Here is a 14,530-nt window from a genome sequence, read left to right as displayed (position 1 = left end):
AGAGCCATCTTTATCTTTTTCCTGTTCTTTTCTTCAGTAATTACTGGGCTGTCAACTAGCCTCTGGAGAAAGCAATGGCACCCCACTCCAGTACTCTTGCCTGGAAAATCCCATGGACGGAGGAGCCTGGTTGGCTGCAGTCCATGGGGTCGTGAAGAGTGGGACACGACTGAGTGACTTCACTTTCACTTTTCAATTTCGTGCATTGGAGAAGGAAATGGCAACCCACTCCAGTATTCTTGCCTGGAGAATCCCAGGGACGGGGGAACCTGGTGGGCTGCCGTCTATGGGGTCACACAGAGTCGGACACGACTGAAGCGACTTAGCAGCAGCAGCAACTAGCCTCTCTCTTTAGAATAAATAATAACGTTATTATTTTTGGAACTCTCTTCTAGGCTCTATCAGAATTTGTTTATACCAGCAATTCTACTCCTAGATGTATACTCAGTGGAAATGCATACACATGTTCACCAAAAGTCATGCAGTGGTGTTTATTTAGCACCCATTAGAACAACCCTCTGGAGAAAGAAATGGCAACCCACTCCAGAATTCCATGGACCGAGAAGCTGGGCAGGTTACAGTCCATGGGGTCGCAAAGAGTTGGACATGACTGAGCGACTCTCACTCACTTAGCACAACCCTAAATTGGAAATGCCTCAAATGCAATCCAGTGGCTGGACTTTTAAAAATTAGCTCAGGCTACTTAGGGTTGCCAGGAGGAAGGACTGGGGGAAGGGATAGTTAGGGAGACTGGGACGGACATATGCACACTGCTAGATTTAACATGGACAGCCAGCAAGGGCCTGTCGTGGAGCACAGGGAGCCCTCACAATGGTATGTGGCAGCCGGATGGACGGGAGTCTGGGGAGGATGGATGCGTGTGTGTGTGTGTGTGTGTGTGTGTGTGTGTGTGTACATAGCTGAGTCCCTTCACTGTTCACCTAAAATTACCACAGCATTGTTACCCAGCTACATCCCAATACAGAATAAAAAGTTTAAAAAGAACACGCTCAGGCTGGATCCACAGACACTGACTCAACATCGAGGGCTCAGCGCAGCAAGACCTGTGTCCTCATCAGGCAGAAGGATGCGCGCGCTCAGCTCGGCCGGCGCGGGGCAGCTCGAGGACCTGGGCGCACGCCTCCTCCAGTGCCCCATCTAAATGTGGCTTCACCAGCATCTGTACTGTCCTCTTCTCCTGGTGAAAGCATGAAATTAAAATCAAATCGCATGTCTAATTCACAGAACCCTTGTTGTTGTTGTTCAGTCCTAAGTCATGTCCAACTCTTTGCAACCCCATGGACTGTAGCCCGCAAGGCTCCTCTGTCCATGGGATTCTCCTGGCAAGAATACTGGAGAGGGTTGCCATTTCCTTCTCCAAGAGATATTCCTGACCCAGAGGTCAATCCCCTATCTCCTGCATTGCAGGCAGATTTTTCTACCACTGAGCTACCAGGGACACCCACGGAACATAACATATAGGTACAAATAATTATTATTTCTGTGCATTTATGCTGATTGATGTTAAATTTTCATTAGTATATACTAGTGTTGAGTAATAATATTCCATTGTCCCAGCAGACCAAGTACTACCACGTGGGAGAGAAAAAGTGATAAACAGAGACACAAAGTTCTCTATACTACTCTCAGAAGAAATTGTGTTTTTTTAAAGATAAATAGAGAAGCACTCAAAGGGGCCTTTCAATTAAAAAAACTATTTCTCAAAGTTAAGAGGAAAAGTAGCTAATATTCAAGCCTGCACTGGAAGATCTGCTTAGAAAAGCCATATAGGCCAGAGGGAGCTACACTTTCACTCTGAGTGTTACTCAATGATATAATCGGCTTCATGGCCTTGCTTTCTTGGAGGGAAAACCTTGATGAGACATCCAGAGTCCACCATTTTTAACGACTGCATCAACTATATTCTGGGCATGTAAATTTTTGTGCAATATGCTATTATCAAGTGGACGGAGGTCAAATTCCAAACTGAGAGTTATTGACCTCAGCCATTATCATATTCAAAAGTGAATGGAGAAAACCTTTTTAAAGGTAGGCATAGAAGTCTAAAAATCAAACACACAGAATGATGACTATAGTTAATAATACTGTGCATTAATAATATAATAATATGAAATGCTGGACATTTGCTAAGAGGGTAGATTTCAGGTGCTATCATCAAGAAAATATATGGTAACTATGTGAGAGAAAGATATTTTAATTAGCTTCACTGCAGTAATCATTTCACTATATATCTCAAATCCTCATCTTGTACACTTTGCTGCTACTGCTGCTAAGTCGCTTCAGTCATGTCCGACTCTGTGCGACCCCAGAGACGGCAGCCCACCAGGCTCCCCCGTCCCTGGGATTCTCCAGGCAAGAACACTGGAGTGGGTTGCCATTTCCTTCTCCAATGCATGAAAGTGAAAAGTGAAAGTGAAGTCGCTCAGTCGTGTCCGACTCCTAGCGACCCCATGGACTGCAGTCTACCAGGCTCCTCCGTCCATGGGATTTTCCAGGCAAAGTACTGGAGTGGGCTGCCATTGCTGTACAATTTTTATTTCCAAAAATAAATAAAAACAAAGCTGTCCTGAACATTTGCTAACACTTTTTTTCTTGTATTCCAAATTGTACAGCCATGAATTCTAAAGCAATAAATAGTCATAGTTGTCATTGACAGTTGCAAGGAAAAGTCTAAATATAGTCAGTGGTAGAATAATACAAACACAACTCCAAGGCTTAGAAGAAATTTTCTTTCAATCCAAATAACATGACTGGAGACAGAAGACTGATTTGACCAAAGACAAAAAGATCAATATAACAATTATTTTAGTATTTCTCTTTCCCATTCCAATAAGAGATATACAGGGGATATGAAATTCATTCAGAAATAAATTAAGAATCAAGACAGTGTGAAATAAATTATTTTTTCCATTCCTTCACAATCTTTCCCAGAGTCTTTCCCAGAGTATTACTTTAGAAAGTAACAATATGTCTGCAAAATGTTTTTCTACCTGGTTAGTCTTAAAGGGCATTCCCCTTGTGTGCTTTCTGTCAAATTGCTCATTCCACTTGCCTTTGAAATAGATGACATTCACCAGGACGAGCTTAATCAGAGGACAGACTGTCCCAGCCCCCAGTATCTCTGATATCTTACCTATAAAGAGTACGAGAGAAAGTTACTGCTATTGGGGGAGAATAAACTTTTCCTTTACAAAACTTCTCTCAATATCAAGCAAAGGCTGGAATCCTGCCCTTCTGCCCCCTGAGCACTCGGGGGATGATGTTTCATGCTGGGCACACACGCAGTGTAGTGCTTGTCCTCAAACAACGATCTTGAAGCAGAGACCTACACTGGGTTTAAGCATTTTTCAGAAATCACCATTTCATAAGCCCAAGAAAAATATCAGATGGGCATTGGGGCTTCCATGATGGGTGATGGCTCAGACAGTAAAGAGTCTGCCTGCAATGCAGGAGATCGAGGTTCGATCCCTGGGTTGGGAATATCCCCTGGAGAAGGAAATGGCAACCCACCCCAGTGTTCTTGCCTAGAGAATCCCATGGACAGAGAACTGGCCTGAAAACCCAGCAAACACATCCACACAGGCCACTGGAAGTGCCGTGGGATCACATGCGGGCAGTCTCGGCTGTCTCCCTCACAACGGCACCGCCCCCAAAAAGACAAGCTCTCACCTTCCGTCTTCTCCATCGTCCCGTCGTCTATGTGTTTCCTGCATTCTTCGGTGTCTTCAGCAAAGGACCTCCAGGTCAGCCTGATAGAACTTCTGGCAGGATTCCTTAAAAGCATACAAATGAATTCCAAGTGTAGCCATATTCTACTTGGCAAGGTTTCCTCAAAGTGTGAAACATTTTTTTCTTAACATGTTTCTGGCATAAATGCTTGCACAGGGCAATCTATACTTTAAGACTCATTTGTGCAATTAATAAAAATGTATAGACCACTGACACTGTGCCACATGTGGACACCAGGGTGAAGACAGGACATTGGACCCGAGGTGGCTCACAGTCTGCTGAGAAACACACACACACAGAAGCTGCAGGCTGTTCTGAGAACACGGACGGCAGCAGCTATGCATGAAACAGCCCATAAACGTTCCTGTTAGACATGTAACTCCATGTTGACCTTCTGTTTGATTTTACCTCCTCCACTAGGTGGCCTAATCATGTTTTACTCCTTTCTGTACCACCAACACCAACCAGAGGGTCTGAAACATCCTCATGGAATGATTGGGAGGCTTGAACTAGGCTATCAAAGTCTTGTAGGTCTTCCAGGAGTCGAATCTATGTGTGTGTGTCTGTGTGTCTGTGTGTGTCTGTGTGCGTGCATGCACACTCGCGGGGCATGTGGGAGGCGTGCGTGCATGTGTGTATGCATGTCTGTGTCTGTGTGCATGTGTGTCTGTGTGTAGGGAATTAGGGGGAAAAGTAACAAGGGATGAGTCATGAAATGTAAGTTGGAGTCAAATCAGGAAGGGCATTATATGTAACACATTAAAATTCACAGATAACTCACCTCATGAAAACTTGTTTTCTGATATCATGTGCCTGGCAATTGGCTCCCATCCTTTGCCCATCTCCTGTCCTCAAACATTTTAGCTTCTACAGAGGAAAGAAGATGTAGAGAGAAGAACCCAAGCGACCGTGAAAAGTGGAGAATGATCCCCTGTGTCCTCAATATCCCCCAATTACAATATTCAAAGATCTGGCTCATATTCAAAAATGAGCATCCATTAACCAGAAGATTCCTGGAATCACAAGTGCTTATCCTAGAAAACCTAACTAGCTGAAGGACTCAGAATCATCTCCAAGGACACTGAAGCCCAGAGCAGGCAATCTGCAGTGGGCAGCACCCAACAGCAGCCAGGACAAGGTTATAGTTGCATCTTACAGAATAATCCTTGGAGCTGCCAACTGGTAAGATGGCCAGACTTACCCTGACCATTTCATTAATCTTAAAACAGCATCCCGCTGCTTATCGTTTGGCACAGTTGTTTGATTCTCACTTATTGAATAATGGCAGGCTTCTACTGGACTAGGGAACTTTGGAATCACACGCTGCAGTAAATAGGAAATACTCAGATACAAAATCTTATCTTTTAGGGACAGATTTTAATTTTAGAAAGACTATTCTATCAGTAGTGTAGAAGCACCAGGTTGGACTTGGAGAGATCAGTTAGAAAACAATTAAAATAACAGTGCAGAAGGTGTGAGAACCTGGACACCAGCAATGCCAATGGTGATTCAGAAAAGGGGCAAATTTAAGAGACCTCGAGGGCAGCTCCACAGAAAGTGCCTGGCAGAGACGAGACAGGGTTAGGGGCTGTGCTCACTGAGATGGGGATGGGGGAAGGCAGGTGTGGGTGCAGGAGGATGGAGAAGTTGAAACTAACATCTGGGAGCATGAGAGATCAGAAACAATCATTTTTAAAGGACACAATTCAGAGGCAACCACAAAATTCTCAATTTACAGAAGTATAATGCTAAGCACATTTTCAAGGCAGTACAGCTATTCTTTATTTCTGCTCTTCCGTAATTTCTGTTTTATTTTCAGTTTCTATTTCATCAAAGTGGGAGCACTGCTTACTGGCAGGAAATCACATGTCTTTTCCCAAACAGTCTGTTGGCAGTTGTGAGCAGGCTCTGTGGGCCGGGCGTGCTCACCTCCCTGAGGAGTGACTGCAAACCTCTGTGGACATCTCTACCTTCATTCAGACAAAGTGCCTGGTGATAGAAGACAAGAACACCGACTTATAACATGCCATCTTCTCCTTCCAAGAGCTCTTCCCAAACAAATGTCTGTGCTGAAAATCACAAAGGATCCTATTTTAAAAGAAGTTTGGTTTGACCATCTAGCACAGAGTTACTCAACCTGGAAATACAGACGTTTGGGGCCACAAAGCTGGTGTTTCAGCGGAAAAGAATCCGCCTGCCAATGCAGGAGACATAGGAGACGCGGGTTTGATCCCCAGGTCAGGAAGATCCCCTGGAGGAGGAAATGGCAACCCACTCCTGTATTCTTGCCTAGGAAATCCCATGGACAGAAATCCCAAGGTAGGGTACAGTCCACGGGGTCTCAAGAGTTGGACACGACTCAGGGACTAAACCACCACCACGACTTCGCTCTGAGGCGGCCCTGCACGCAACAGAATATTAAGCTGCATTTCTGGCCTCTGTCCACTAGATGTCAGCAGCACCTCTCGGGTATGACAACCAAGTGTCCGGATCTTGTCAACTGTCCGGGGTGCAAAACCGCCCCCGGGTGGACCGACGGCCCTGCTGCAGCAGGCGTATCCCTTCCAGGAAGGCAGCACGCAGTCACTCAGGAGGGAGACTGAACAGAACAAAGAGATATATGGAATAACCTCCACAATACAGGAATGAGCAGAAATAGACATGGAAATGTTTCATTTCCGACTCATTAGAAAAGACCCCGATGCTGGGAAAGATTGAAGGCGGGAGGAGAAGGGGACGACAGAGGATGAAATGGTTGGATGGCATCACCAACGCGATGGACATGAGTTTGAGTAGGCTCCAGGAGTTGGTGATGGACAGGGAAGCCTGGCGTGCTGCAGTCCACGGGGTCGCAAAGAGTTGGACACGACTGAGCAACTGAATTGAACTGATATACGTGGCTGACCTATAGTGTGTATATATATCTATATAGAGAGATACAGAGATTATATCTAAAAATTGCAGAAGACATAAGTCCCCATATGTGTTGCACTTTTTCCACTTATGCATAACCTTATACTAGAAACAACACATTAAACAAAATGTTCATTTACACGGCTGCATTTTCATTTGAAATATAACATTAGCAAAAGTTTAAAATAGAACAAAATTGAAATATCAAGAACCTCAGATATGCAGATCACACCACCCTTATGGCAGAAAGCGAAGAGGAACTAAACAGCCTCTTGATAAAAGTGAAAGAGGAGAGTGAAAAAGTTGGCTTAAAACTCAACATCCAGAAAACTAAGATCATGGCATCTGGTCCCATCACTTCACAGCAAATAGATGGGGAGACAGTGGAAATAGTGACAGACTTCATTTTGGGGGGCTCCAAAAATCACTGCAGATGGTGACTGTAGCCATGAAATTGAAAGATGCTTACTCCTTGGAAGAAAAGTTGTGACCAACCTAGACAGCATATTAAAAAGCAGAGACATTACTTTGCCAACAAAGGTCCATCTAGTCAAAGCTATGGTTTTTCCAGTAGTCACACGTGGATGTGAGAGTTGGACTATAAAGAAAGCTGAGTGCCGAAGAACTGATGCTTTTGAACTGTGGTGTTGGAGAAGACTCTTGAGAGTTCCTCGGACTGCAAGGAGATCCAATCAGTCCATCCTAAAGGAAATCAGTCCTGAATATTCATTGGAAGGACTGATGCTAAAGCTGAAACTCCAATCCTTTGGCCACCTGATGTGAAGAACTGCCTCATTTGAAAAGACCCTGATGCTGGGAAAGGTTGAGGGCAGGAGGAGAAGGGAATGACAGAGGATGAGATGGTTGGATGGCATCACCGATTCAATGGACATGAATTTGAGTAAACTCCAATATTTGGTGATGGACAGGGAGGCCTGGAGTGCTGCAGTCCATGGGGTCACAAAGAGTCGGACATGACCTGAGTGACTGAACTGAACTGGCCAAGAAAATAAACATGTTGTCCAGGCCTGTTTGCCAGGTTCTTTTATGAATCAGAGATGGTGAGAAGGTGAGGAAACAAAGTAAAAAGACTATTCAATCCTTGCAAATGTCCCCTAGAATGGCAAGCCTCAGGCAAGGGAATGTGTTAGTTTCACTTCCTAATAGTCCTTTATGAGTGGACAGCTCACGCTATCTCCCTGAAGTCGGCCGTTTTGCATGTTCATTGTAACAAAAAAAGGTTAAAGTCACAGAAGCAGATCCAGTGTAAATTTAAAATTAACCCTTCCTGGTTACAATCCCCCCTCAGTGTCCATCCCGTAGTCTTGTGGGAGAAGGGGGGATGTCTTGCTTGTCAGATGGGCCTTCCTGGGAGTGCCTGCCGTCAGTGCCACTCTTTTCAAATGTTGAGACTCGCCTTCCCTTATTCCTCTTGGAAAAGTACCTACTTTACACCTGTAGACTTAGAAATACTTCAAAGGTAAGAGGCAGCATCTCAATGTAAGAAATTTAGCGCTTTTCTATGCATGGGAAGATGCCAGAGTCAGGGTTCATTGAATCTATTTTATATATCTTAGCTATCTGGGGCCTGTAATCCTGCATTCTCAGAGTTCCCTCAAGTTTCACCACAGGGAGTGGCTGGAGTGGCTGCAGTCTAATGACTGCCAGGTGGCAGGCATTCCCCTTTCTCAGGGCACACTGGCTCACACTGAAGAGCTGCAATTGCTGATTCCATTTCTCAGGTCTTCCCCTCTCGGTCATGAATGACATTGTTGGGAAACATTTCAAGATCAATGTTTGTCCCATGCCAATGGGAGGTTCATCCCTGTTCAGTCAAAAAATTCTTGATATATCACTCCAGGTGTTAAGATTTGGACCAGGCCCCATCAATAATTAAAATTCTCTGGATTCTGTCCAACTGTAATCCAGGAGACATTTTCCCTTCTTGTTTCTTCTCATATCTAGAATCACACTATTACAATTATTTCTTCAAATATTTTTAGTCATATTAACTTTGTGGGAGCTCTGATGAACACATTGGTTACTCTAAGAGACAACAATCTAACAAATTAGACAGGATATAAGTACTGCAGCATGGCATGACTGACATAATGCATCACAGAGGCAAAAGCACACTCTGAAAACAAAGAACAAATTTAACCGATGATTAGTATAACTAGTTATAGTCCAGTATAATAATACAGTGACCAAAGGAGCCATAACGGATTTGATGAGCGACCTGCGGTTTCATGGTACTGGCCGTGCACACTTATGCACGGATTAATCTTTGAGAGAAGCACATGTTACTAGTAGAGACCAGGTAGAGAAAAAAAGATAAATGTTCCAAAAAGCATAGTCTACCAAACTATTTAATGCAAGTCATAATTAATTGAAGGCGAAGTTTTTTTCTTACACATGGAAAACACAGATTTAAACCAGTAATCCTTTGAGATACAGACCATAAAAATTACAACCATATTTACCAGTTTAATCAGTTCTATGTAACTAATCCCTTTTGTTAGCAGCTTTATGAAGACATCAGGTTTCTCACTAGAATCCTTCAATTTTTTTTTACTCAATTCAGTATTATTTTCTGAAAATCAGAAACTTGTATTTATCTGAAAACCCTTTAATAAATTTTCTTAAAGAGGATTCATTATTCCATGTTTTTTTAAGGCTGAGTAGGCCTCCAGTGTAGAGGTGTACGATTCTATCTTCATTTTTCTGCTGCTGCAGGTTTTGGTCAATCCAGTGTCTTGGCTATTATACACTGTGCTGCCCTGCAAGCCGGGGTGCATGTCGTTGGGTCCACAAGGGCCTCACAGTGGACAGTGTAAAACGCCCATTGTGGTGACCTGACAAACAAGGTATGAAGTCACAGTGGCCACATTGCCCTGGTGAGCATCCTGTTCTTTCTTTAAGGCTGATATCCTGTTTTTCCCTGCTGGTGCCAGACATGACCACTGCCTGTGAGACCCATGATCACAAGACCCCAGCTGAAGATAAACTAAGCAGGGCTGGCTGTAAAGGCTGAGCACTGGTTTCTCTCTAAAGCCAGTCACTTTCTTTCTTCCTATAATAAATCTTTCTCGGCCTGACTGCCTGGCTCACTCTCTTCTTCTCCACGCTCACCTTACACACGTGTCATTTTGAATTCTGATATTCTCTGGATCTAAACCCAGCAGAGGGATTGCCAGATAATATGGTACCTCAGTTTTTAGTTTTTTAAGAAACCTCCATGCTATTTTCCAGAGTTCCTGCACCCATTCATACGCCTACCCAGAGAAAAGGAGGATTCCTCTTATCCTATGCCCTCTGTGAAGGAGTCTTTGGGCCTAAAAAGGCCCTTGCTGAATCATCTAACTTTGGAGAAAACAAAACAGAACTTTAGGTCCCTCCCTGGTGCTCCAGGCCAGTTGTATCTATCTGGGACTTATCACTCCCTGTCCAGAAACCTTCCACCCTCTACACCTGCTCCGAAGACTTATCATCCCCTGCCCAACTACAAATGCCATCTCAACTAAAGAATACCCAAAACATCCTGCTTGATTAACATTTCCCTTATCGCTTCCACAAACCTCCCTATAAATATGGAGCCTCCCTGATCCCTCTCGGCACTCAGCCTGGTCATTAGGCCGACTGTCGCCCCTCCTTGCCTGAATAAAGGTAACCTACTTCCGTTGAGGTCGTCTCTCCTTTTCTGCCTTGGCCCGAACTATACCTTACAGTCTGCAGGATTTATTCTTTGTAGATCTTTTTGGTGCTGGCGAATGTGACCAGTGTGAGCTGATTCTTCATGATCGTTTTGGTTTGCATTGATTTAATAGTGAATGAGGTAGAGTATTTTTCCAGATACTTTCGAAAATCACCCATCATGAATACCATTTACTTCTTGAAACTGGCCTCCTGGAAGTTGCCGTGCTCTGAACTGTCTTCCAACGCTTTACCCGGGACATGACTTGAGAGCATGCGTCACTGACAGTCCTGGAGGGCTTCAGAGGAAGAGGAGCCCATCGGCACGGATTTTTAGGGTTTTGTTACACGAAGCGGCCACAAGGCGGCAGCGTTTCTTCACGCCCGATTCTGTTTCCTTGGGCGAGTACAGTTTGGGGAAACTTCTGTTCCTAGATTGCCAATGAGACAGGAATATTCCAGAAGAAACACTCAAGGCTTGTGTCACATTACTTCATCCCCCTTACCTTGATCCCCGAGACACATCCCAATTCCTGCAACACTATCCTATGGAGGATGCTAGCATCTGTAGGTTCGGTTAAGTTCAGTCACTCAGTTGTGGAGGACAATGTGACCCCATGGACTGCAGCATGCCAGGCTTCCCCATCCATCACCAACTCCCAGAGCTTGCTCAAACTCATGTCCATCGAGTCAGAGATACCATCCAATCATCTCATCCTCTGTCGTCCCCTTCTCCTCCTGCCTTCAATCTTCCCCAGCATCAGAGTCTTTTCCAATGAGTCAGTTCTTCACATCAGGTGGCCAAAGGACTGGAACTTCAGCTTCAGCATCAGTCCTTCCAATGAATATTCAGGTCCGACCTCCTTTAGGATGGACTGGTTGGATCTCCTTGCAATCCAAAGGATTCTCAAGAGTCTTCTCCAACACCACAGTTCAAAAGCATCAATTCTTCAGTGCTCTGCTTTCTTTATGGTCCAACTCTCACATCCATACCTGACTACTGTAAAAACCATAGCTTAAACTAGACAGATTTTTGTCACCAAAGTAATGTCTCTGCTTTTTAATATGCTGCCTAGGTTGGTCACAGATTTTCTTCCAAGGAAGGAAGTCACCATCTGCATTGATTTTGGAGCCCAAGAGAATAAAGTATGTCACTGTTTGCATTGTGTCCCCATTTATTTGCCATGAAGTGATGGGACTGGATGCCATGATCTTACTTTTGTGAATGTTGAGTTTTAAGCCAGCTTTTCACTCTCCTCTTTCACTTTCATCAAGAAGCTTCTCAGTTCTTTGCTTTCTGCCATAAGGATGGTGTCATCTGCATATCTGAGGTTATTGATATTTCTCCCAGAAATCTTGATTCCAGCTTGTGCTTCATCCAGCCCAGCATTTCCCATGATGTACTCTGCATATAAGTTAAATAAGCAGGGTGACAATATACAGCCTTGACGTACTCCTTTCCCTCTTTGGAACTAGTCTGTTGTTCCATGTCCAGTTCTAACTGTTGCTTCCTGACCTGCATACAGATTTCTCAGGAGGCAGATCAGGTGGTCTGGTATTTCCATCTCTGAAGAATTTTTCAGTTTGTTGTGTTCCACACAGTCAAAGGCTTTGGCATAATCAATAAAGCAGAAGTCGATGTTTTTCTGGAACTCTCTTGCTTTTGCTAAGATCCAGCAGATGTTGACAATTTGATCTCTGGTTTCTCTGCCTTTTCTAAATCCAGCTTGAACATTTGGAAGTTCTCAGTTCACATACTGTTGAAGCCTCACTTGGAGAATTTTTAGCATTCTTTGCTAGCATGTGAGATGAGTGCAATTGTGTGGTAGTTTGAACATTCTTTGGCATTGTCTTTCTTTTGGATTGGAATGAAAGCTGACCTTTTCCAGTCCTGTGGCCACCGTTGAGTTTTCCAAATTTGCTGGCATATTGAATGCAGCACTTTAACAGCAGCATCTTTTAAAAAGGATTAGAAATAGCTGAGCTGGAATTCCATCACCTCCACTCACTGTGTTCCTAGCGATGCTTCCTAAGGCCCACTTGACTTCAGACTCCAGGATTTCTGGCTCTAGGTGAGTGATCACACCATCATGATTATCTGGGTCATGAAAATCTTTTTTGTATAGTTCTTCTGTGTATTCTTGTCACCTTCTTAATATCTTCTGCTTCTGTTAGGTCCCTACCATTTCTGTCCTTTATTGAGCCCATCTTTGCATGAAATGTTCCCTTGGTATATCTAATTTTCTTAAAGAGATCTCTAGTCTTTCCCATTCTATTGTTTTCCTCTATTTCTTTGCATTGATCCCTGAGGAAGGCTTTCTTATCTCTCCTTGCTATTCTTTGGAACTCTGCATTCACATGGGTATATCTTCTCTATTCTCCTTTGCCTTTTGCTTCTCTTCTTTTCTCAGCTATTTGTAAAGCCTCTAAGACGACCATTTTTCCCTTTTGCATTTCTTTTTCTTGGAGATGGTCTTGGTCACTGCCTCCTGTACAATGTCAGGAACCTCTGTCCACAGTTATTCCAGCACTCTATCAGATCTAGTCCCTTGAATCTATTTGTCACTTCCACTGTATAATCGTAAGGGATCTGATTGAGCTCATAGCTGAATGGTCTAGTGGTTTTCCCTACTTTCTTCAATTTAAGTCTGAATTTTGCAATAAGGAGGGGGTGGGTTTTAGAAAAGGCAGAGGAACCAGAGATCAAATTGCCAACATCCACTGGATCATGGGAAAAGCAAGAGAGTTCCAGAAAAACATCTATTTCTGCCCTATTGACTATGCCAAAGCCTTTGACTGTGTGGATCACAATAAACTGTGGAAAATTCTGAAAGAGATGGGAATACCAGACCACCTGACCTGCCTCTTGAGAAATCTGGATGCAGGTCAGGAAGCAACAGTTAGAACTGGACATGGAACAACAGACTGATTCCAAATAGGAAAAGGAGTATGTCAAGGCTGTATATTGTCACCCTGCTTATTTAACTTATATGCAGAGTACATCATGAGAAACGCTGGACTGGAAGAAACACAAGCTGGAATCAAGATTTCTGGGAGAAATATCAATAACCTCAGAAATGCAGATGACACTACTCTTATGGCAGAAAGTGAAGAGGAACTAAAAAGCCTCTTGATGAAAGTGAAAATGGAGATTGAAAACGTTGGCTTAAAGTGCAACATTCAGAAAACGAACATCATGGGATCCGGTCCCATCACTTCATAGGAAATAGATGGGGAAACAGTGTCAGACTTTATTTTTTGGGATCCAAAATCACTGTAGATGGTGACTGCAGCCATGAAATTAAAAGACGCTTACTCCTTGGAAGGAAAGTTATGACCAATCTAGATAGCATATTCAAAAGCAGAGACATTACTTTGCCAACAAAGGTCCGTCTAGTCAAGGCTATGGTTTTTCCTGTGGTCATGTATGGATGTGAGAGTTAGACTGTGAAGAAGGCTGAGCGCCGAAGAATTGATGCTTTTGAACTGTAGTGTTGGAGAAGACTCTTGAGAGTCCCTTGGACTGCAAGGAGATCCAACCAGTCCATTCTGAAGGAGATAAGCCCTGGGATTTCTTTGGAAGGAATGATGCTAAAGCTGAAACTCCAGTCCTTTGGCCACCTCATGCGAAGAGTTGACTCATTGGAAAAGACTCTGATGCTGGGAGGGATTGGGGGCAGGAGGAGAAGGGGAAGACAGAGGATGAGATGGCTGGATGGCATCACTGACTCGATGGATGTGAGTCTCAGTGAACTCCCGGAGTTGGTGATGGACAGGGAGGCCTGGCGTGCTGCGATTCATGGGGTCGCAAAGAGTAGGACACGACTGAGCGACTGAACTGAACTGAACTGGGGGACAATTTACGGCCTCCTTCCAGAAAGGCACGCACAGTCCTTGGGTAAACCGCCAACCTCTCAGCATGTGCAGACTCGGCTCCCCACCACCAGGTTCAGGTGCCCTCCTCGCAAGGTGGGCGACGCCACGTGGGACAGTCCCTCGTGAGACCTCTGTCATTAGCAGGTCACCGGCTCCTCAACTAGCCAATCGCCAGCCTGGAAGACCCGTGCGCGCCCCACACCTGCTCGGCACGGAATCTGTTCCGGGTGGACTCAAGCGTGCGCACTGGAGCTTGCCCAACCGCCACGCTAGCTGCCGGCTGGAAGGAGGGTACGGC

General features: G+C 44.3%; 1 pseudogene; it reads right to left on the bottom strand.

The window, feature by feature from the left end:
- Positions 1-1,035: 1,035 nt before the first annotated feature.
- On the bottom strand, positions 1,036-10,881 carry LOC129636744 (serpin B8-like; annotated as a pseudogene).
- Between the last annotated feature and the right edge of the window lie 3,649 nt (positions 10,882-14,530).

This window comes from Bubalus kerabau, chromosome 22 (assembly GCF_029407905.1).
Source record: "Bubalus kerabau isolate K-KA32 ecotype Philippines breed swamp buffalo chromosome 22, PCC_UOA_SB_1v2, whole genome shotgun sequence".
Lineage (NCBI taxonomy): Eukaryota > Metazoa > Chordata > Mammalia > Artiodactyla > Bovidae > Bubalus > Bubalus kerabau.
This window is presented reverse-complemented; position numbering and strand designations above follow the sequence as displayed.